This window comes from Notamacropus eugenii, chromosome 1 (assembly GCF_028372415.1).
Source record: "Notamacropus eugenii isolate mMacEug1 chromosome 1, mMacEug1.pri_v2, whole genome shotgun sequence".
NCBI lineage: Eukaryota > Metazoa > Chordata > Mammalia > Diprotodontia > Macropodidae > Notamacropus > Notamacropus eugenii.
Genome location: NC_092872.1, coordinates 96,797,327 through 96,819,371, shown reverse-complemented (window position 1 = coordinate 96,819,371; position 22,045 = coordinate 96,797,327). Strand labels below are relative to the sequence as shown.

Sequence of the window (22,045 nt, the reverse complement as noted above, 5' to 3'; positions counted from 1 at the left end):
TTCTTATTATGATATATACCTGTGTCCCTCTTTCTCCCTTTATAGCAAATTTCTATAATCAAGAAGTTGTTTAAGTTCAATACTAAATCTACTAATAATAGACACAGGAATATCTCCAAGTTACTATAATAGGATGCAGGCATGAGTGTCTTACAATTTTTACCTGTATTTGTGGTCACATTGTAATATAGGGATGATATCCTCCTAAGGGGGAAATGGTTAGACAAAGTAATAAAACAAAGATACAATGTAAAAAGTTTTCTATATAAATGGAACAATGAATTTGAAAGAAGCACCAGGATTTTACTGGCTTTTTTTTTCTAGGAACTATTTACAAATGTGTATAATAGGCTTCCAAATATCTATCATAGAAATTCAGGCTTTGAGCATTTTTTTGGTAATAAGTTCTCAAAATTGGGTTTTACACGTAAATTCTACTGATAATGGTAAAGAAAGTGAAATTATTTTTCCATTTTTAAGGTATCTGTCTGATTAAATGGAAGAAGAGCTCATTTTACAGGTGAACTTTCATGAATTTTTTAAGGATTCTCATATCAGGTACAGGATTTAGGTAAAAATAGAAACAGTGAATGGGATAAATAAATTGAAACTCTTGGAAGTTTCGAGATTAGAGAACTAAATTTACTAAGTTGTATTAAGTCTTATTACTAGCAGAATTATTTAGGAACCTCTAGATTTGGGACCAGAGAAGCAGAACCCCATTCAGAGCCGTCCTGAGAATAAAACCTTTTGTCCAAAAAAAGATATTTAGGGACCGGATAACTCCATAACATGTTTGAGACTCAAAAAGTACTGATTGAATGGATATGGAAAATGGGTTACCAGGATACAAGGAGACTTGATATTAGTTAACATGAGTAATAATTATTGTATTGTTTCAATGTTTTGCCTCTAGTCTTAACTTTTGACACTGGTTTCTGATCTTAGCCATGAGATCTTGGTTCATGTTTAAGTTTTCCTGATTAGTTGAGTGACATACAAATTTCCTTTCTAAAATTCATGAAGAAATTTGCTCTAAAGGGAGTTAGAGGGACACTGAGGTGTCTCCATAACTAGGCCCTTCCCCTCTCTTGCAGACTTCTTACACATTATTCCCCTTCATGAATTTTGTGATCTAACCATACTAGTTTACTTGCTGAGATACTGGGAATGTAAGAGACTTGGCCAGAGTTAAGTATGTGTAAGAGGTTGACCCTTGAACCCAGGCCTTCCTAACAATGACGTTGTCTCCCACACTGTCTTTTCTCTCCCTCCTTTGTTGATTCATTATCCACGTTACACCCACAGTGGGTGTCCCCCCAACACTTATTCCTTGCATTTTCTCTGAGAAAGAATGAGCACAGGACTAGGCTTCTTCACTTTCTTTCGGTGGTAATTTATCCTGTGAGATCATAAAGCATCATTCAGCATTTCTATACACTTAGACACATTTAATCCATTAGTCTTAATCTTTCCCCACCCATGGGGGGTAGGGGTGGGGTGCCATCTCTTTCACATCTATATTCCCTCACTCGGCCCACCCTGAGCCAACAAGAAAATTAAGGAATTAGCCAAATCTGTTTAACCATGGGACTCTCTAGATAATGAGGGGGAGAAGGGTGGTGCCCCCAGTATCCTACTGTGATGTCACTGTTGGCTCCCTTCTGGTAGTACAATTGGCTTGGATGGATCTCATGCTCTAAAGATTCAGTTCCCACAGAAGCAATATCATAACCAAACCGTTGACAAAAGGTTTGGCACCATCCCGTGTTAATGTGTTGTAAGGAAAAGGGGAGGAACAGGGGTAAACAGTGATGAACACCCAAGAGCTGAGACCATCTTGGGAAAGGAGATGTTTGCATTTAGTACAATTCATTTCACAAAACAGTTGTCATCAAGTGTGTGGCCTAGCAGCTCAAATTTGCCCAGAAAAAGTGATTTCTAAAAGACTTTTCCACTTTCTACAGAAAAATCACAGATGTAGAGCTGGAAGCAATCTCAGGATATCTAGTCTAGTGCTGTCTCATTTTACAGGAAACTGAAGGCTAGGAAGCTCACATGATTTGCCCAGAATCACACTGGCAAATTAACGCTAGAGACAAGATTTGAATCTCCTGAGCCAATGCTCATTGTATCTAAGTTATGCTTTTCTCTGTAAAGACACAGTTTGTTGTTCACTCATTTCAGTCACATCCAGCTCTTCAGGACTCCTTTAGGGGTTTTCATGGTAAAGATACTGGAGTACTCTAGTTCATTTTACAGATGAAAAAACTGAGGTAACCGGAGTTAAGTGACTGGACCAGGTCACGTAGCCAGTAAGTATCTAAGGCTGGATTTGAACTCAGGTCTTCCTGACTCCAGGCGCAGCGCCCAATCTACAGCTCCACCTAGCAGCCCAAAGATGAACACACACACACACACACACGCACACACACCATGAGCCCCTCTTCTTATGGGCTCATGGTATTTCAGCATATAAGAAATGTAAGTAATGTAGTACAGTAGTAGGAACACTCAATTATGATCCAAAGGACTGCTCCCTAATTCCTCATAGCCACTCATATGAGCCCTATCTTTCCTGAGCCCCATCTGACTCTACCATATACTTCTACTATGCCCTCTGGAGCCTACATTCTCTCCTATTTAAAATGCACCCTTTCTATTAGACCTGAGCCTTCCTTCTTGCTCCTGAAAATTGGATTTTGCACTTAATTTTCCATGTACAAGTTCATTTCCCCAGTAATACTTAAGTTCCTTGAAGACAAACGTGGTTTCATATTTGACTTTGTTCCTCCAGTGCTTATCACAGTGCATTGCACACTGTAGGCATTTAATGAACAAAATATCCTTTTTTTTGGACTATGGATCCCTCTGGCAGTCTGGTAAAGTCTATAATATCCCTTCTTAAAATGTTTTTAAATGCATAAAATAAAATACATAGAATTATAAAGGAAACTAATGATATTGAAATTCCCTTATCAAAATCTTTTTAATATCTAATTTATTTATTTTCAGTTCTTAACATTTACTTCTACAAGAATTTGAATTCAAAATTTTCTCCCCATCTCTCCCCACCTCCATCAGAGGACAGCATGCACCCCATCCACCCCTTCCTCCAGTCTGTCCTTCCCTCTATTACCCACCCTTCTTCCATCCCCCTTCCCCTCTATTTTCCTGTAGGGCAGAAAAGATTTCTATACTCCATTGCCTGTATAACTTCATTTCCAGTTACATGCTAAAACAATTTTCAGCATTCATTAGTATAGCTTTAAGTTCCATATTCTCTCCCTCCCTCCCCACCCACCCTCATTGACATAACAAGCAATTCAGTATAGGTCATACATGTGTAATAAATGCAAAGTACTTCCACAATAGTTACGTTGTAAAAGACTAACCACATTTCCCTCTGTCCTATCCTGCCCTTCATTTATTCCATTCACTCCCTTGACTTGTCCTCCCACAATACTATTTGCTTCTGATTATCCCTTTCACTGATTTGTTGTCCCTGCTATTATCTTCCCTCTCCTATTCTCTTCCCCCTTGACTTCCTTCAGGGAAACATCTATTTCCATAGCCAATTGAATGTGTGTTATTCCCTCCTTAAGTCAAATCTCATGAGAGTAAAGCTCAATTATTTCCTTTCATCTCCCCTCTTCCCCTCCATTGTAAAAGCTCTTTCTTCCTTCTTTTATGTGAGATGATTTGTATAGTCTACCTCTCCCCAATCTACAGCTCCACCTAGCTGCCCAAAGATGAACACACACACACACACACACACACACACACACACACACACACACACACACACACACACCCCATGAGCCCCTCTTCTTATTCCATTCAACAGTAAATTTTATGTATATATATATATATATATATATATATATATATATATATATATATATATATATATATATATATATATATATATATATTCCCTCTAAGTACCCTAATATTGAAAAAGATCTCATGAGTTACGAATAACGTTTTCCATATAGGGATGTAAACAGTTCAACTTTAATGTGTTCATTAAGGCTTCTCTTTCCTGTTTACCTTTCCATGTTTCTCTTGATTCTTGTATTTGAAAGTCAAATTATCTATTCAGCTCTGGTCTTTTCAACAAGAATGCTTGGACATCCTCTATTTCATTGAAATTCCATTTTTTTCCCTGAAGTATTATACTCAGTTTTGCTGAGTAAGTGATTCTTGGTTTTAATCTTATGTCCTTTGACCTCTGGAATATCATATTCCAAGCCCTTCAGTCCCTTAGGGTAGAAGATACTAAATCCTGTGCTATCCTGATTGCATTTCTACAATACTTGAATTGTTTCTTTCTGGCCCCTTGTAATATTTTCTCTTTGACCTGGGATCTCTGGAATTTGGCTGCAATATTCTTAGGAGTTTTCCTTTTGGGATCTCTTTCAGGAAGTGATCTGTGAATTCTTTCCATTTCTATTTTACCCTCTGGTTCTAGAATATCAGGGCAGTTTTCCTTGATGATTTCTTGGAAGATGATGTCTAGGCTCTTTTTTGATCATGGTTTTCAGGTAAACCAACAATTTTTAAATTATCTCTCAGATCTATTTTCCAGGTCATTTGTTTTTCCAATGAGATATTGCACATTGCCTTCCATTTTTTCATTCTCTTGGTTTTGTTTTGTAATTTCTTGGTTTCTCATAAAGTAACTAACTTCCATCTGCTCCATTTTAATTTTTAAAGAACTATTTTCTTCAGTGAGCTTTTGAACCTCCTTTTCCATTTGACCCATTCTGCTTTTTAAAGCATTCTTCTCTTCACTAGATTTTTGAACCTCTTTTGCCATTTGGGATAGTCTATTTTTGAAGGTGTTATTTTTCTCAACATTTTTTTGGGGTCTCCTTTATCAAGCTGTTGAGTCACTTTTCATGATTTTCTTCCATTGCTCCCATTTCTCTGTCCAGTTTTTCCTCTACCTCTCTTATTTGATTTTCAAAATCCTTTTTGAGCTCTTCCATGACCTGTAACCATTGCATATTTATTTTGGAGGTTTTGGATGTAGAAGCCTTGACTTTGATGTTTTCCTCTGATGGTATTCTTTGTTCTTCCTCATCCAAATAGATGGAAGAAAATATCTGTTCACCAAAAAAGTAACCTTCTATAGTCTTATTTTTTTTCCCTTTTGAGGGCATTTTCCCAGCCAGTTTCTTGACGTTTGAGTCCTTTGTCAAGTGGAGGGTATATTCTAGGGTCCTGTAAGTTCTCAGTTCCTCCAACATGACACAATCAAGAGAGAGGAGTTTTCTCCTCTCCTGGCCTGTGCTCTGATCTGTGAGCAGAATTACCCTCTCCAGGGATTCCACCAGCTCCACCATGCCAGTGCTCCTCCTCACCCCAGGATGGCCCCTCAGGACTGAGATCCAGATCAGTGGCTCAATGCCCCCAGGATCTTTAGGCCAAGAGCTCCAAAAGTGAATGCTGCTGCTACTACTGCTGCAGTGGTTGCTACTGCCCTGGAGCCAGGTCTGGGACCAGACTAGGCGCCCTTCTCACTGAGGTGAAAGAGTTTTCTTACTGACCTTTGAAGCTGTCTTTGGCATTTGTGGGTTGAGAAATCTGGAAACCCCAGCTGCTACCCATGATTCCATGCCCTGAAGCCTGCTCCAGTCCTGTCTTTGCTGTTTGGCCCAGGCTGGGCTGCTCTCTGCTCTGAGTCTGGTGCAATAGATCTTTCCTGTCGGCCTTCCAGGCTTTATTGGGCTGGAAATCTCTTTCACTCTGTCGTTTTGTTGCTTCTGCTGCTGTTTAGAGTTATTTTTGCAAGTATTTTATAGGATATGGGGGTAGAGCTAGAGTAGGTCCGTCTGTCTACTCTGCCATCTTGGCTCTGCCCCCCAAAAATATTTTTTAAAAGCAAGTTCATGGACCTCAGAATAAGAACCTCTGCTCTATAACACATAATTAACCTAGCTTTATTGGAAGTTCCCCAATGAGGGGAAACTCAGTATCTCTTAGGACAACCCTTTCCATTTCTCAATAGTGTTAATCGCTTTGAGTTCTCTCTGTTGATAAGCAACCTAGTCTTATATATAACCTTAAAGTCCTTTAAATCTTGCTCCACTTTCACCCTATACATCCAATTAATTACCAGATTCAGTCTATTCGAAATTCCTCTCCTGATCCTACCATTTGAGTCCAGTGAAAAGAACACTGGACTTAAGGTCAGGGGACTTTGGATTTTAAACTAGAAGGAAACTGAAAGATCAATTAGTCCAATCCCTTCATTTTACAGATGAGGAAACTGAGGCCCAGAGAGGTTACAGGTAGTAACAAAGCTAATTCTGAAACCAGATTCCCAATTTCAAGTTGGAACTTTATTTTTTAATATTAATTTATTTATTTTTAGTTTTCAACATTCACTTCCATAAAATTTTGAGTTCCAAGTTTTCTTCCCCTCTCTCCCCTCTCCCCACCCAAAGACAGGATGCAATCTGTTATAGGCTTTGTATATATGTTCAATATATTAAACATATTTTCACATTAGTCATGTTGTAAAAATTAGAACTAATAGAAGGAACCATGAGAAAAAAGAAACAGAGAGAGACAGCAATAGTATGCCTTAATCTACATTCAGACTCTCTAGCTCTTTTTCTGGATGTGCATAGCATTTTCCATCATCAGTCTTTTGGAGTTGTCTTAGATCCTTGCGTTGCTAAGAAGTAAGTCTATCAATGTTAGCCATTACACAATGTAGCTTTTACTGTGTACAATGTTCTCCTGGTTCTGCTTACTTCACTCAGTATCAGTTCATGTAAGTTTTTCCAGCTTTTTCTGAAGTCTACCTGCTCATCACGTCTTATAGAACAATAGCATTCCATTACATTTATATGCTACAACTTGTTCAGTCATTTGTCAATTGATGGGCATCCCCTCAACTTCCAATTCTTAGCCACCACAAAAACAGCTGCTATAAATATTTTTGTACATGTATCATACTTATCTTACTGGTGGGACCTTGGGCAGGTTCCTCATCTGTTTAAAAAAAAAAAGTGAAGGGTTGGATGAAGTAACAGCTAAGTTTCTTTCCATGTCTTAATTCTATCATGCTATGAGGTCCTAGGGGGTTGAATACATAGTTGGTCTACATAAGAGAGTTTTAACTTTTCTATCTAATAACTTTGAAATACCATGGTTGTTGGGATGGTTAGGTGATACTGTGGATAGAGCACTGGCCCTGAGTTCAAATCCAGCCTCAGACACTTACAAGCTTGTGTGACTCTGGGCAAGTCACTTAACTCTGATTGCCATGGAAAGAAAGGAAGGAAAAAGGGAATGGTGGGAGGGAGGGAGGAAAGAAGGAAGGAAGGAAGGAAGGAAGGAAGGAAGGAAGGAAGGAAGGAAGGAAGGAAGGAAGGAAGGAAGGAAGGAAGGAAGGAAGGAAGGAAAGAAGGAAGGAAGGAAGGAAGGAAGGAAGGAAGGAAGGAAGGAAGGAAGGAAGGAAGGAAGGAAGGAAGGAAGGAAGGAAGGAAGGAAGGAAGGAAGGAAAGAAATACCACAGTTGTTAGGATAGGTATGAAAAACAGAACAAGAGGTGAGAGATCAGAACAGATGAATCTGCGATAAGCTTTGTTCTCTTAAAAATTTCTCCTTTCCGTTCTTTTCACAGGCTCATAACTCTAAGCTGGGAGGAATGTTAGAGGTTATCTGGTCCAACTCCTTCTTTCTACAGATGGGGAACTGAGGTCCAGAGAGAGTGCTCAAGGTCACATAGAAAATGGGTGGCAAAGACAGAATTTGAACCCAGGTCCTTTGTTTCCAAATCCAGTACTCTTTTTATTATTCAATAAAGCTTTTTCTTCTTGCTGTGTCCATGAAATAACTAAGACAAATAATAAGAGCTCAATTAACTTATGAGTAAGACTAAATAGAAAATCTGCCTATAATCTCTGTAACTATAGATTGCTTACATATGGGAAAAGATAGGCAGCTTCCCAGATAATGTGAGTTAAAATTCAAATGGTTTCCACACCCTAAGAAGCATGATTATTAGTTTAATAGAGAGCTTGGAATGCTATTGCATGCATAAAGGATTTTTTTAAAAAAACACATTCATATTTGCTTATTTAGAAACATCAATTAGAAAAAAAAGTTATATGTGAAATTGTTATTTAGCAATTCTAGGCATTGCATTGCTTTTAAACCAATGTTATAGGAAAATTTTCAGGCTTAGGACTACAAAGAAAATGGAAATATAGATGGGTTCCTTTTTCATGACCCTTATTTATTCTGTTTTTCTCAATAGTATCCATTTTTTACACACTTGCAATTAGCCCTAATTAGAATAAATATTTGAATGTATTCTTCCTAGAGATAAAGTAACACTAAACTTTAAAAAAAAATACTTGCATTTTCTTTTTCTTTGTGTGTTCAATATACGGGATGCTTTTTAAAATCTACTTTTCAGTTAGGTGTTCAGATGTTTAAGGTTCACATCTGGTTTAAACATTTTGCTTTTTGAGGTTCCTTGACCCACTCCACCCCCTTCTCTACCACTGTGTCTGCTTATTGCAACAACTTGCATTTGCAATGGATTTGTGTGGGATTCCTTCAGAGTAGAGAAAGGTTTTATGAGGAAATGACTGTAGTTCTTCAGAATTGTGGTTTTTTAATGGAATAACATTCTAATGGAATAACAATATTTCTTTAAAGACTGTCTATGTGAAAAGGATAAAGGAAACTTCATCTGGACATTGATTGAGTAGATTTTATATTTAACCCTTCTTTCCCCCAGTTATTTTTAAAAGTCTCATTATATTACACTTGGTGTCCAGTCATGGAAGATATAACCAGTACCTAGCACTTCATATTAGATCATCATGTGCCCTGCCTCATGCTCATGGAAAAGAGAAATGGACAAGGATAGTAATGATGGTGACCACATAGAAAGGGCTACAAGCAACATGTGGTGAGGGGATAAAAGGGATAAAGGAAAGATGTGGTGCCAAGAATTAGGGATGGCCCAAGACCCCCAGGGATCTAAGCAACTGAGAACCCTAGGATCACAGTTCAAGAGCTAGAAACTACTTGAGAGGCGATTTAGTCCAACCTTATTTTAAAGATAAGGAAACTGAGATACTTGGAGATTAAAAGATTTACCCAACCTCACACAGGTAGTAAATATCAGAGGCAGGATTTGAACCCAAGTCTTTAATCCCAAGTCTTTTTTCTCCATTTTTAGATCTCATGGAACTTGCTCCCCCTCATCCATAATGTCTCATAAACTGATCTGATTTCTATCTCTTCCATCCTCCTTCATTCATCAGTTTCTATCTCTTTTCTTCCCCTTCATTCTTCTTCTCTACCCGTTGGATTCTCCAAGTTTTCCCCACTTTTCTCTTTACCTTTAGCAATCTGATAAAGAGAATCCTTCCCCCCTAAGGCGATCAGGGATGATATTAGCCTTAGCTTAATAAGTGATTGCTGGATTGACAAGATATCATATGATTACATTGCAAAACTCATCACTGTATTTCCTTCATGGCAAGCTCTTATCACACAATAACTACAAAGATCTAAATATGTTTAGATCAAAGGTACCTGAAGAGCAGAAGTGAATGAGAGCACCAATCAGGATTGGGATACCATGGAATTATAGTATTGGGAATGAAGCTTGACGTGGAGAACTAACATGGAAATGGGGTTGGTATGGTATGGAAAGATTGAATTGTTATGAAGTTAAGAATCTAAAAGTAAATGGAGAAAGGGGATTGAGTGATAGAGCTATAGAGCAGTAAAAGAGAGAGAGTTAGACAATTTAAATACCCGATCTGAATGTAAGAATAGACAGAGAGAGAAAAGAGCAGAAGTACATAAAACCTTTAACAAGGAATTCTTTCACTTAGGATGAGTGTGGGAGGTAGAGTGGAGTGGCAGTACTGGGGGAAGTCCAATCAATTGATTGTTGTTTGTTTGTTGCTTGTTGAACAAACATTTATTAAGGTCCTACCATGTGCCAAGAACTATGTTACACACTGGAGATTCAAATACAAAGAATGAATTTCTCAAAGAATTTGCATTCTAATGGAATAATTTTATATTGAGACAGAGGAGGAAGGAAGAGCATGTGTCCCTCCTAGATTGGAGACTGGACTGAAGGGAATCCACAAGCTCCATAGTGATGGGACCCTAGAGGTAGTACTCCCAGGGAAAAAGAAATGGAGTGGTCATGATCATCAAGTGTAAGGATAAAAGTCTCTGCTTCACCTAAGGGAAGAAGCTTGCCCTGTAGAAGGAAGTCCTATATCAATATCTATATCTATGCCTATACATCACATCCTCTCTTAACTCTTATTTTTTCTAGCCTAAATATCCTTGTTCTGCAAATTTGTTATTCAGTTGTTTTTCAGTTGTGTCTCACTCCACATGAACCCTCTTTGGGATTTTCTTGGCAACAATACTGAAGTGGTTTGCCCTTTCCTTCTCTAGCTCATTTTACAGATAAGGAAACTGAGTCAAACAGGGTTAAATGACTTACCCAGAGTTGCACAGCTGATAAGTGTTTAAAGGTAGATTTGAATTCAGAAAGGGCAGTCTTCCTGACTCCAGGTCAGCACTGTAGCTACTGCACCATCTAACTGCCCCTTCTGCATATTACATAATTATTATTGAATGACATGTCATCTGCAAATTTTGATAAGCAAATTTGACAAGGATGTCCTCACCTAAGTCATTGATTAAAATGTTAAACAGCCCAGAGCCAATAACAGATCTTGGGTATACTCTCTCTCTTCTCTCCAAATTGATATAGTGATTATTTGGGGGGAATCCATCATTCAATAAGTTCCAGGTTGAACTATATGTACTATTTATCATGTCGCAAGTATATTTCTTCATATTCACAATACTATCATGAGACTTTGCCAAATGCTTTACAGAAACATTTTCCTCATCTTTCAATCTAGTAACCTTGCCAATGAAGCAGATGAGATTAATCTGGCACGATTTGGTCTTGATGAAGCCATGCTACTATTAGATATCATGGCTTGCCAGGACTCAAAGTCAAGTTTGCCCATCTATACTTTGCAGATCTTACCCTCTTTCCTTGTTTGAAAATCAGGACATCTATTTTTTCCTTGTCTTATTCTCTACAATCTTCCAAAAATCAGCTCAAAAATCACTTTGGCTGGTCCTCTAGTACCTCAGGGCATCATTTGTCCAGGCTTGGTAACTTGAATTCATTCCCTGATTGAAGAAGTATATTCACTGGCAGAGAAAATAGCAGCAAAGTAAGGTTTGGTGTAGTTCTGCCTTCTCCCTGTACTCTACTACTACATTCCCACCCACCCTGAATGGTAATTCTATCCTTTCTTTAGTCTTTCTATTGTACCCTAGCAGTTTTTAAAACCTTTTTTATTGAACTTAGAATTCATTGCCAATTTTGGCATGATTCAATACTTTGATTAATTCAGTGACGCAGAGAAAGGCAGGGACAGCTTCAGATGCTGAAATTAAAGAGAAGAGGCAGAACAAAAAGAATTTCACTTATAACTTGTTCCCTCACTCAGAGACAACAAAAGATGAAATTGAGCCACATCTGTCATCCACTTAACTGTGATGCAGTGTTCACATGGCTGGTTCTACCTTGGAGCTGTAGGAACAGTGTGGAAATTTTCTTCTTGCTCTAAGCAAGGAAAGTATCCAGCAAAGGATCTAGGTTTGCTATTTTTAATTTCCAGGCAGAGAGATGTGTTTATAGAAGATCAGGCAAATTTAGTTTGACTGATTAGAATAATAAACAGTGTTAATGGATGGATTAACAGTTGAAGCCCTTCCTTGGAAAGAAATGAGTACTTAAAAAGCACAAAAATTTGAAAGAGTTGACACCTACTTGACTCAACCTTCCCCTTCAGGCCTGGCTGACTCGTGCTAGGAAAAAGCTTGTTTTGGGTGTTTTTTTCCACTTCCATATCATGACATCTCTAAATGGAGGGCAAACAGAACCCAGAGTGGGTAGAGAAAGAAATGATGAGCTGTATATGGTAGCCTTTTTGTAGATCTCTATATTGTCAATTTAGATCAGGCTGCACAATCGAGCCACTATGTCGAGCCACTTGCACCATGCCAAAGGATTTCAGTTCACCAGCAAAAAATGTAGAGGAAAATATCCTTTGTATGTAGAAGAAATCTTTTGGCTACTGCAAGCAGCCTACAGACTGTAAGTGTGTAGGACTACTCTATATTTTATCAGCAGAGGATTTTAAAAATTTATTCTACTTCATGCTACATCTAACAATGGCTAAAAATGCTTCAGAGAAGCTTAGGAAGACTTGCATGAACTGATACAGAGCAAGAGAAGAATAGTGAACAGAACACAAGCCAACTACAGTAATATAAAGAAAAAACTCCACTAAAGCCATCAAAATTCTGATTTAATGAAATGACCAGTCTTGGGTTCAGAGAACTGGTGATGAAATACATCTCCTCTCACTCAGTAAAGAGAAGGCTGGTTATGGGAGCAGGATTTCACTCTATGGTTTCTTTCTTTTGTTTTGTTTGGTGCATACATGATCAGAAATGGTCAATGAATCAATCCATTAACAAGAATTCATTAAGGGCTAATTATGTGCCTGACACTCTGCCAGGTATTTGTGATAAAAAGATAAAAATCAGGCTTTAAGGAGCTTACATGCAACAGGCAGAAAACAGATTAAGAGGTGAAAGGGACTTTAGAGACATCTAGTCCAACTCCATTTATATAAATGAGGAACTGAGGTCCAGAAAGGTCAAGTAATTTACCCATAATCAGACAGCTGGTAAATATCTGAGGCAGGATTTGAATCTAGCTCTTCTTAACCTTAAGTCCAGCACATTATCCACTGTCTCACTATCCAAACATACAGTGTCCCAAAAGTCTTAACATGCCTTAAGTATTAGTAAGTACAGAAGTATCAATACTATGAATTTACTTAACAATCATTTGAAAGTTTATTTAGATTTCTTTTATAGTCATATTATTTTGTGAACTGTTAAAAATAAATTTTTTCATTTTAATTCTAACAAGACAGTTATGGGAAAGTTTCTAGACGACACCGTTTCAGACCAGTGAGGAGGAGGTCCTCTCGCCTGGCTACCTTAGTCACTTGATCTAACTTCATTAGGCTTTTTCTCAAAGAGTTACATCAAAACTATTATGTATGCATCAAAACCTCATTCTTTGGCTGATCTTAAGGCTAGGAGACAAATGCAATCCTTTCAGTCCCTGAGTTAAAGTTTTTTACTAAATTTGACAATCTCCTAGAGCCATGTATAGCAGAAGACAGGGCTTACGTCCGATTATAATAACTGTACCACTGTCATTTACGTAGTGCTCTAAGGTTTGAAAGGTATTTAACTCATGTTATCACGTAAGGTACTCACAACAGCCCTGAGAAGTAGGTGGTATTAATATGTCCACCCCAATCCCTATTTCCCTTTAAAATTCAGTGTAAAAACTACCAATGACAATTGAGAAACACATCAATGTTTTAAAAATTTTAAATAATTAACTTTTCAAACATTGTTGGGGATTTTTTGTAAGTCAGTAACGTTGATACTTGTGAAGTAATTATGACGTAAATCAGCACTAAGACTTTTGAGACACCTTATCGATACGAACAAGGTAATTTGGGTGTAAATCCTAGGAGTTGGGGCTATCAGTTTGCCATATGTAATTTTGTTGTTGTTGTGATACAGCAGGGTTCTATGGGGAAGGGTTTATTGAGAAGCGACAGTAAAGTTTTTTTTAAAGAATCAATGAAACATTTTTAAAAATAAAATAAATTGCATGGATCCCCCACCCCCACCCGACCTGCAATTCTCCTCCTGTCATCTTTGAAAAACATGGGAGGTAGAAGAGGGAATAGGTTATTCTATGTCAGTTAAAACCTAAGCACTTTGAGAGTAGGAATTGTTTCATTCATTAGACTTGTATCTCAAGAGGCTCACACACTGCTGACACGTAGTAGGAGCTTCATAAATGCTTATTGGTTGATTGATTGTTTAAGCTGGGATTGGTTCCTCAGGGTCTTTCCATGGTCTTTCACATCCCCTCTTCTCCTGAAGTCAACCTCTGGGGCAGCTGGAGAAGCCTCAGTGTAGATTCATGGATGGCAATGTCAGCTCTTTATAGGAAGGCATAATTACATATCCTGCCTCATGCCTACAGAAAAGAGAGATGGATATTTTACTAGTCTTATGCCAACCTCTTACTATTCAACTTTCCACACTGTTCTCTTTTCTTTTGGCTCAAATGTACCCTCAACACTGATTTGTTACTCAGTCTTGGTTTTTGAAGAGTTAGAACCACCACCTTAGTGTCACCTTTGATGCTCACCTATCATCCAATCATTTACCACATCCTGAGAATTCTACTTCCTCAACATCTGTCCCATCCTTTCTACTCTTACCACAACCACCTCACAGAGAGAGGCTTTCATTACTGCCTGACTGAGAAATTTCAGTGACTTCCTAAAAAGTCTTGTGGCCTCCCTCTGTCTCCACTCAGGACAGAACTGTTGTTGATAAATAAGGAAACTCAGGCGTGAAGAGATTAGTTGATTTCTATATTATTCATGCATACATCTGGCCATGTCTCTCTAATGACCAAACCCTTCATTAGCCCTCTACTCTCTACCAAGTTCAATCTCTTTTCTTTACCTGGCATTCATGTTCTTCTACAATCTAATGTCACCTTTTCTTCCTAGTCTTAGGTTTGTTACCATTACATACTATACACTCCAGCCACATTGGGTTGCTCACCATCCCCTATTCATATCCATACCTTGTCTAATGTGCCTTTGCTCAGATGGTTGTCCACGTAGCTGAGCTAGGGGTAAAACACTGGACTTGGAGTCAGGAAAAACTGAGTTTGAATTATGCCTCAGTCAATTACTAGCAGTGTGACTGTTGGCAAGTCACTTAACCTCTCTCAGTCTCACTTTCCCCAACTATAAAATGGTGATGATAGCATCTCCTACACAGGGATTAAACAGCTATAACATATTGAGGCATTAGCTGTCATGATAGAAAAGGCTTTGATCTTAGAGGATCAAATGAGATAACATTAAAAAAAAAATTTTGAAGGACCATGTCATTTATTAATGTTGCTGTTATGCCTGAAATCCTCTGTCCATACCCCAAGCCTTGCCTATAGAATTCCTTGAAAGTACAAACAAAATATGAGCTCTTCACAAAGTTCCTGTGATGCCACCAGTTGGTAATGACCTTTCTTCCTGCCTCTGATCTCATGTTTCCATAGCACTTCTCTTTGTGTACGACAGCATTAGCATTGTGAGGCAAAAATTTCTGCCATATCTCAGTCCTATAGCTAACTCAGCACCTAGTATAGGACTGTGCATACACTCTGTGTTTAATTAGTATTTGCTGAATTGAATCTAACATAAATCAGAGAATCGCTGAATTCTAGAACTAGATATCTTAGATTATCATCTGATTCAACATCCTCATTTTCTAGGTGTGGGTCTTTTATAGAGAGAAGTAAGTCACACAACAAGTTAGTGTTTGAGTGAATAAGAGTACCTTTGTCCCCTGAACCCAACCTAGTACTCCTACCATTACATTACAGGGTTAGCCCCATAGATAGCTGAAGTAATTAAATTTGAAAAACATTTAGTAAGCACCTATTATGTGATAGAATAATAACACGAAATAAGTTTGTCTAACAATAGGCTTTATAACATTGCCTTAATTTTTCCTTTAAGTGAAGGATTTGGTTTAGTACATAACTGACTTAAATCAACTTTGGGGAGTGAATAGTTGGAACAGCAGGCTAGCGCAGGGGACAGAATGCTGGACTTGGATGACTCGAGTTCAAATCTTGCCTCAGAAACCAGCTGTGCAGCCCTGAACAAGCCACTTAACATCTTAGCCTCAGTTTCCTCATCTGTAAAAGGGGGATGATTATTGCAACTGCTTAACAAGGTTTCTGTCCAAATCAAGTGAAATAACATATATAAAGTGTTTCCAAACCATAAAGTGTTTTCCAAATGTTAGCTATTATTATTTACCATATATCACTTACCTTAGATGGCATCAGTACCAAGTTCACACATGCAAACACATATTCTTCAGTTCTTTATACATATACACACATACACAAACAGTAAAATTTCAGCACATTGAGACAATTAACAAAGTGAGAACATGCACGTCTAAGTTCGTTGTATGATATAGAGTATACTAAGAATATAAAGAATTATTGATAATCTTCTTAGTAGGCATAATAAATATGACAAAATCATGGAATTTATGAAGGGAAAGGGATCTCAGCATCAGCCCTCTAGTCCAATCCACACCTGAAAAAGACTCTTAACTGCAAGATATCTGAAAAGTGGTTAACCAGCCTCTTCCCGCAGGAAGGCCATTCCACTTTCAGACAGCTCTCATTTTTAGTAAGCTCTAATTTTAGAAAGTCACTTTGTGACTTTCATCCACTGCCCCTTATTCTGCCTCCTGGGGTCAAATGGAACAAAGATAATCACTCTTCCACAGGCCAGCCCTTGAAACACTGTGTGAAGCCCATAATTTGGTCCCCACTGCGTCTTCTCCTCTCTAGGCTAAAGATCTTAACATGACACAGATTCAAGGTTCTTTACCATTTCAGCTGCCCTCCTCCACACATTTCCCATCTTATCAACGTTCTTCTTAAAATGTGCTACCCAGAACTGAACACTGTTTTCCACATATGGTCTGATTCCATCTTGCTAATCTTTTTTCTTGAATTATGGAATTTTCTTGAATTATCTTTCCGTGGAAAGATGAACCTAAATTGCTGCAATCAATGGGAAGCTTTTTAAACTTATTAATAACATTTCCTTTTTGCTGTTGAAATGTTAAAAATGAGTATCAGGCCAAAGGAGAATTGTTGGGTTCCTGCACTGGATATTAACTGCAGAGGTTAGGGGTGAAAGAAGAGAAGTTGTTTAAGCAAAACCAGTGCTGTGGGCAGTGCGTGCATGCATGTCTCAAGCTGGTCTAAGGTTCAGAGAGTAGGGTGAGGGTGCATGAGTGAACACTGAGGTAAAACTTTGAGAATCTCTTTGTAGATTGATTCTGGTCATTGGCATTCCTTCCTATCCCTTTCTGGTTTATTTTCTGTGGGCCTAACTGATGATACTCTGGGAAAGGCAGGCAGTAGTTTGTATGATACGTCTGTATTCCCCCAGGTTTCTATGTGTAATTCTGTGATCGGATTCTGTGGTGACTCAGAGTCCAGATACTCCAAAGACAAGATTCAGATAATAATGGCATGTCCTCTCACAGTTTAATTCTCAACATTAAGAAGAGCATACTACTGGTGAGTATTATAATATAACAAAAGGGAAACAAGAGGCCCCATATCAGAATTCTAGGTGCTTTAATAACACAGGAGAACTTGAAGGAGAAGGAATAGATTCTTCCCAATGGAGAAGAACTTGAAACACCAAGCTCTTCAACTTGAAGGCTGGCATTTTATTAAACAATAACCTCGGGTTATGGACCTGACAGCCACAAATGATGTTAGAGATGGCCAATGAAGATTTAAAATGCCAGTGAGACAAGGATTTAGGAAAAGAACGTTTTGCTAACTTTGATGCATTCCAATCATCTGACTCAGTTGAACTATATTCTCAGGTGCTAGAGAAATTAGCAGATGTATTTTTTGAACCACTGTCAATAATAAGTGAAAGATAATTAAGAACAAGTGAGGTACCAGAGGATTGGAGGAGCACAAATAAGGCCTCTATTTTCAAAAAGTTCAGAGAATGGGAACCTCCGAATTGCAGGCCAATGAGCTTAACTTTTTAATTTCTGACAATATTTTAGAATGTATTTACTAATGCAAAGAGATGGTTAGTGAACTCCAGAAAAGAAACCAATGATCACAAAGAACAGATCAAGTCAAATTCAGTTCGTTTTCTTTTTTTGGCAAGATTATTAAATGGAAAATATGTAGATAAAATTTACCCAGATTTTAGCAAAGCATTAAACACTATTCTTATAGGAAAGGTGGATGATAGAACAGTTAGATTTGAAACAAGTGTAATGACCAGACCCAAAGAATAGTCATTAATTGTAGGAATTCATCTTGAGAAAGGGTTTCTGGTGGATATCTCTGGGAGATCTATGTTCAATCTTGCACTATTGCTCACTCTTAGCCAATTATTTAATGAAAACATAGATGGCATCATTACTAAGTTCACTGATGACAAAAAAAAATAGGAGCGATGGTTAGCATGCTAGATGAAAGAGACAGGAGTCAAAGGGTTTATAATAGACTAGAAAACTTGGCTGCAATGAAATTTAATAGGGATACATATAAAGGCTTACACTTGAGCTCAGGAAATCAATTTCACAATTACAAAATGGGAGAGACATGGATAGACAGCAGTTTATCTGAAAAACATTTGGGGTTTTGAGTGGACTTCAATTTCAATATGGTTGCCAGGGAAAAGCTAAAGCATTCTTGGGATATACTAAGAGAGACAAGTTTCTAGGATTGAAGAGGCAATAGCCCCTCTCTACTCCACCCTTATCTGAACACATGTGGAGTACTATGTTGCATTTTGGACACCATGTTTTAGGAAGGTCACTGATAAACTAGAGAATAACCAGATGAGAGCATACAAGATTATGAAGGACCATAAGTCCAGTTTATATGAGGATCTATTGAAGGAACTTGAGATGTTTATCTTGGAGAAGAAAAGACCCAAAGGGATACTTGACAGTTATCTTCAAATACTTGACAAGCTGTTGTGGAAGAGGGATTAGACTTGTTCTGTTTGACCCCAAAGGACAGAACTGGGAGCCATGGGTGGACATTAGAAGGAAGGCACTTTAGACTTGACATAAAAACTTCCTAACAATTAGAGCTACCTGGAGGTTGGAATGAGCTCTCTGGAGAAGTGGATTCCACTTCATTGGAAATCTTCAAGCAAAGAGTACATTATTATTTTTTTTATGGGGTATATTGTGGCCACTGAGGTCCCTTCAGACTGAAAGTCTATAATTTTGTGAAACTAGAACAGTGATCTCCAAATTGTCTTTTACCAACTCAGGTGTCTCATATAGCACAAACAGTGCTGAATTTGGAGTGAACCAGTTGTGGGTTTAAATTCTTCCTCTGATAATTATTATTTATCTAATGTGTGACTATGGACAGGTTTCTCTGTGCCTTAGTTTCCCTAGCTATAAAATTAGAAGATTGAATAAGACTATAAATTTATGACCCCATGCTTGTTATATATGGGGTCTGTAGGAAAGTCTGCTAAGCAGATGATAACGTGAACTGTCTGGGTCTCATTTTCTAATCTGCATAAAGAGGGTAATGAACTAGATGACCTCTAAAGTCTCTTCTTTCTTTAAATCTATGACCTCATGAACTGTGTTGCACAGAAATCACTACTACTTCCACTGACCATCTGGAAGATAATCCCAGGAGAGGGCTATGAAATAGGAAAAGTATCCACTAGAACATGTTTATTTAGACCAATGATCTTTAAATTTGGAGGACAAGAAACATTTCCATGTTGTTTTTCATGACCTGGAAATTGACCTCGATCTGAAGAAGACCCTAGAGAGGAAATAGCTGGCATAAATTAAGTATGGCTCTTATGAGGGTACTTTCTTTTGCAGAATCACTAGAAATACCTTGTAGAAAACCAATGAAGCAGATGCTACTTTGACTCTCATGTTCCTAGTATGCCATTTGGAATTTCGTTAGAGGAATCAGATTCTACTATGGTATCAAACCTGTCCTTTAGAACAATTCAATAATTATTTACTGGCCTTGGGCTATGAGGAGGTAGTGTTGCATCGCGCAAAAAACCGATGAACTTGGTGTCAGTCCCAGCTCAGATATTTGTCAGTTTGGGCAAGTAATTTGCCAGTTTAGAATCACACCTGGGTTCAAATACTGATTTGGCTACTCCTGAGTTATTGAACTATCATGTGACATTAGGAAAGTCATAATGTCTCTGATTCTTTTTCCTCTCTCTCAAATGATAATAATAATAATAATATCTGTGTTATTTAACTCAGTGGTTTGTTGGTAGGAAATTCTGTGTGGAATACGAACAAGCAATTCTCAAAGAAAAAAACCCAGTTTATCCACAGTAATATTAAAAATACTCCAAAAAACTAAAAATTAGTGTAATGCAAATTAAAGCAACCCTAAGACTGACCTCATACCTGTTAGACTGACAAAGAGGAGAAAAGAGAAAAATGGCAAATGTTGAAAAGACTGAGAGAAAACAGGCACATTAATATACAATAGTTGATGGAGATATTAATTGGTTCAACCATTCTGAAAAGTATTTGGAACAATGTCCCCAAAGTCACTAAACTGGAGATATCCTTTGACCCATTGATACATTAAAGAGATTAAAGACAGCAAAAAGAGACCTATATGTATAAAAATATTCATGACAGCACTTTTTGCTCATTTTAAAATCACTAATTTGGCAAAAATAATAGGATATTTGAACTACACATAGGAACAGGATTTCTAGTGATAACTAGTAAAAATTTAGAATGACTCATAGCTACATACATATTCATAGATTATTTGAGAAAGCAGCGAGGTCTAAAAGCTCAATTTGCCCTTTGTTTTGCAAATGAGAAAAATGATGCCCAGAGAAGTTAAATGATTTTGACCAGGGTCATACAACCAACTAATGCCAAAGGTAGGAAATTGACCAATTCTGTAGGTCAGACTCTGAGACACCATTTTCATATCTATTCTTTTATCAATAAAGCTGATAGGTCTTTTGACTTGCCAACCTTTGTAACAACTGGAATTTTACTACAAAATGATTTAATTTTCTATATCCCTATATCTGAAAGCATTTCATGCCAAAATTCCAATCAATGAGCAAGTCTTCTTCATATTAAAGAGATTACACATCATTCTTACATGGAGAATTTCTGGGAGTACCTAAAGGTTATTGCATTTGTAGATACCACTAAAGTGTATCTCCTCTGACTGTATCTGATTATGCTTTCATAAACTGCATTGGCATGCACAATTCTGGGGTTTCCCCACACATACTTTTTAAAAAGTATTTTTTTTAAACCTACAAATGTGAATATCTCCACATACAAGGAATGGAGAAAAAAGATTGCATACAAAATCATGAATCTCTATCATGTACAACTTGTCTTAAGTACTAGATGTTTGAGTTTATGTTAAGTATATTGATTGCATTTTAATTGTGAATTTGACAATCAATGAATGTAAACGTTTACATATACAAAAGGCAGGAAAAGGAGACTATATATGAAATTGAATCTATTATTCACAGTTTAGTCAAGGTATATGTTAAATTTAATATCACAGTACTAATACTATCCTATTAGTCTGTCTTCTTCAGAATTTCCTTCTACACTCTTCTGTGTATTTTTAAATGTTTCACTGATAACTTCTTATTTCTTCTTTTATTTTACATTACTATCACTACTCCCTCTCTTCTCCTTCACAACAGTTCACTTCAGAAAAACCCTCCCCTACCTTGTAAGTATAGTCAAGACATCTGTTATAGTGATCACATCTGAAAATTTATGTGCACCTACAGTCCACCCCTTTTCTGCCAGTAAGTGGGAAACACACTCCTTCATCAGTCTTCTGGAGTTGTCATTGTATTCATTATATTCTTAAGTTTCTTTTTTTTTTCCTTTACTCTGTTGAAATTGTATAAAGTGTCTCCTGGTTCTACACATTTCATTCTGCAACAGTTCAGACAAGTTTTCCTAGGTTTCTATGAATTGCTTCCCTTCTTCATTTCTTATAGCATAAATAGTATTTAATTACATTCCTTTACCATAATTTGTTCCACCATTCCCAAATTGATATGCATATCTTCCCATTTTTTACTACAACAAAAAGTAGTACTAGAAATCATTTTCTACATATTGATCCCTTCTCTCTGTCTTTGACATCTTTAGGGAATAAACCTAGTAGTTGTATTATTGGGTCAAAAGGCATGAATATATTAATGACTTTTGGAGTGTTCTTCTAAACCATCTTCTGGAATGG

At 37.5% G+C, this 22,045-nt stretch overlaps 1 long non-coding RNA gene across 1 annotated transcript in view; it reads left to right on the top strand.

Moving 5' to 3' along the window:
- Positions 1-21,743, top strand: part of LOC140504998 (uncharacterized) — a 31,797-nt gene extending 10,054 nt beyond the window's left edge. The window contains exons 3-4 of the long non-coding RNA XR_011967313.1: positions 481-520; positions 7,643-21,743. This is a non-coding gene — a long non-coding RNA (uncharacterized lncRNA). The remainder of the gene's footprint in view (positions 1-480; positions 521-7,642) is intronic.
- The last annotated feature ends 302 nt before the right edge of the window (positions 21,744-22,045 follow it).